We start from the raw sequence: 3,760 nt of genomic DNA on the forward strand, positions 1-3,760 counted from the left end.
GGTGGTAGTAAAACTGTTATACAGAGATGGTAGTAAAACTGTTATACAGAGATGGTAGTAAAACTGTTATACAGAGGTGGTAATAAAACTGTTATACAGAGATGGTAGTAAAACTGTTATATAGAGGTGGTAGTAAAACTGTTATACAGAGGTGGTAGTAAAACTGTTATATAGAGATGGTAGTAAAACTGTTATACAGAGATGGTAGTAAAACTGTTACACAGAGATGGTAGTAAAACTGTTATACAGAGATGGTAGTAAAACTGTTATATAGAGATGGTAGTAAAACCATTACACAGAGGTGGTAGTAAAACTGTTACACAGAGATGGTAGTAAAACCATTACACAGAGGTGGTAGTAAAACTGTTATACAGAGATGGTAGTAAAACTGTTATACAGAGGTGGTAATAAAACTGTTATACAGAGATGGTAGTAAAACTGTTATATAGAGGTGGTAGTAAAACTGTTATACAGAGGTGGTAGTAAAACTGTTATACGGAGATGGTAGTAAAACTGTTATACAGAGATGGTAGTAAAACTGTTATACAGAGATGGTAGTAAAACTGTTACACAGAGATGGTAGTAAAACTGTTACACAGAGATGGTAGTAAAACTGTTACACAGAGATGGTAGTAAAACTGTTATATAGAGATGGTAGTAAAACTGTTACACAGAGATGGTAGTAAAACTGTTATACAGAGATGGTAGTAAAACCATTATACAGAGATGGTAGTAAAACTATTACACAGAGATGGTAGTAAAACTATTACACAGAGATGGTAGTAAAACTGTTACACAGAGATGGTAGTAAAACTGTTACATAGAGGTGGTAGTAAAACTGTTACATAGAGATGGTAGTAAAACTGTTATACAGAGATGTTAGTAAAACTGTTATATAGAGATGGTAGTAAAACCATTACACAGAGGTGGTAGTAAAACTGTTACACAGAGATGGTAGTGAAACTGTTATACAGAGATGGTAGTAAAACCATTACACAGAGGTGGTAGTAAAACTGTTATACAGAGGTGGTAGTAAAACTGTTATACAGAGGTGGTAGTAAAACTGTTATACAGAGATGTTAGTAAAACTGTTATACAGAGGTGGTAGTAATACTGTTACACAGAGGTGGTAGTAAAACTGTTATACAGAGGTGGTAGTAAAACTGTTACACAGAGATGGTAGTAAAACTGTTATACAGAGGTGGTAGTAAAACTGTTACACAGAGATGGTAGTAAAACTGTTATACAGAGGTGGTAGTAAAACTGTTATACAGAGATGTTAGTAAAACTGTTACACAGAGATGGTAGTAAAACTGTTATACAGAGATGGTAGTAAAACTGTTATACAGAGATGTTAGTAAAACTGTTATACAGAGGTGGTAGTAATACTGTTACACAGAGATGGTAGTAAAACTGTTATACAGAGATGGTAGTAAAACCATTACACAGAGGTGGTAGTAAAACTGTTACACAGAGATGGTAGTAAAACTGTTATACAGAGATGGTAGTAAAACCATTACACAGAGATGGTAATAAAACTGTTATATAGAGATGGTAGTAAAACTGTTATACAGAGATGGTAGTAAAACCATTACACAGAGATGGTAGTAAAACTGTTATACAGAGGTGGTAGTAAAACTGTTATACAGAGATGGTAGTAAAACTGTTATACAGAGATGGTAATAAAACTGTTACACAGAGATGGTAGTAAAACTGTTACACAGAGGTGGTAGTAAAACTGTTATACAGAGGTGGTAATAAAACTGTTACACAGAGATGGTAGTAAAACTGTTATACAGAGGTGGTAGTAAAACTGTTATACAGAGATGGTAGTAAAACTGTTATACAGAGGTGGTAGTAAAACTGTTATACAGAGGTGGTAGTAAAACTGTTACACAGAGATGGTAGTAAAACTGTTACACAGAGATGGTAGTGAAACTGTTATACAGAGATGGTAGTAAAACCATTACACAGAGGTGGTAGTAAAACTGTTATACAGAGGTGGTAGTAAAACTGTTATACAGAGATGGTAGTAAAACCATTACACAGAGGTGGTAGTAAAACTGTTATACAGAGATGGTAGTAAAACTGTTATACAGAGATGGTAGTAAAACTGTTATACAGAGGTGGTAGTAAAACTGTTACACAGAGATGGTGGTTGCCAAACAGAAATACAAACCTTAATGGTTAGTAACTAAAACTGGTAAGCAAGCAAGATAAAATTCTCACCTTGTGCTAAGCAACTGACCAGCCTCCTCTGGAGTCATAAACTCCACCTCTCTGTCTAACTGTGAAGTACTTTTAATATTGCTGAAGGGTCCCTTGGGGTGAAAAAGATGATCAAGTTATACTTCAAGTATAATCTCACTCCTGCAATATAAGTCTTTTAGCGGAAGCTCGGTCCCTAGGACCGACCTTGTAACCATTTTGTGCTCATTATAGTTTACATGCTATAACTTTTAAATTAGTAAGTGTATGTTCACAAAATTTGGCAGATTATTAGTAAATATTAAAAGATTTTCATCCACAAAATATCTGATTTTTGTATTAAGTCTTAAGGTTTTTTAAATAATGTTTTTCTCATGCCTATTTTCTTTTTGCATGTTGCCTATCGAACATGCAAAGTAATTTATATTTTAAGATTAAAGATACTTTTATGCATTAGAAAATTTTATACTTTATAACGTCCAAATAATTATCAAGCATTTTTTAATAAAAAACTTTATATTTTATCTGTTATTTTCACTATCGAATCTCTGTACAGGTTCGGTAGATTTGACCAATCTGGTAACCACCATAAAAAACTTGGAAATAAATATAAATTATGCATTTTTCATTCTAGAATGAACACAAATTATAACATGAAAACATATGTTTAGATTAAATAGCTTAAATATTATAACATTATACATTTATATATATTTCTTATATTGACCTTTCAGCCATGCCTGGCTAACATTACAGAAGTTACAATGATGTGGTGCACGTACACTCATGTTACCGTATCCAATAATATAAAACTGACCATTAGTCTTAACAAAGTAACCTGTCTTGGCTGTGTTTTAGTGGACTAGTACTTTGTAAAATACAGTCACATTTCAGTTATTATACATTATATATGTATATGCATTATTACAATTTACAAACAAGTTCTTATACAAACTTATTTTTCTTAAAACATTAAAAAGGGAATATATAAGTATAGCAAACAATAATCTCTTCTAGTTACGAACTTTGTACTCAGTTGCTGCTTGACGTAGGTTTCTAAGCCTTTAAAAAATTTGCACGTGGAGGATATGAAATGAAATAATTCTTTTAGGTTATCTGTATATAGTTCAATAACAAAAAATAATAAATTACTGTATCAATACCATATAATTCCAATATAATTTATCAAGCTTAGTAACTAAGATGTATTTTAGTCTAAAAAAATATATGAAATTTCAAGCAGACTAAAGACTCACCTTACCAGCTTGAAGATTTGTATCGAAAAAAACGAGGTGATGTCGTAATACTTGAAAATGGCTGAAAAAGCCACTAGGGGGACATTCTGACTTTTAGATTGGTTAATCACATATAATAGACAGAAGTAGGTGTGTGTACAAGGAATTGTGCCCATAAATGGAAAGAGGTGGGTGGGGTGCTACTGCATTTGATTCAGTACATGAGCGATATCTCAGCAAATAGAAAAGATAGGATGTTCATATTTTATATTCTAGGTTGTCAATATTGGTAATTTGAGTTCCTAATTTGTAAGAAC

At 32.5% G+C, this 3,760-nt stretch overlaps 1 pseudogene; it reads right to left on the reverse strand.

Moving 5' to 3' along the window:
- LOC106474584 overlaps nucleotides 1–3,760 on the reverse strand; it is a 40,882-nt pseudogene that overhangs the window by 28,509 nt on the left and 8,613 nt on the right.

This window comes from Limulus polyphemus, unplaced genomic scaffold (genome assembly GCF_000517525.1).
Source record: "Limulus polyphemus unplaced genomic scaffold, Limulus_polyphemus-2.1.2 Scaffold7403, whole genome shotgun sequence".
Taxonomy (NCBI): Eukaryota; Metazoa; Arthropoda; class Merostomata; order Xiphosura; family Limulidae; genus Limulus; species Limulus polyphemus.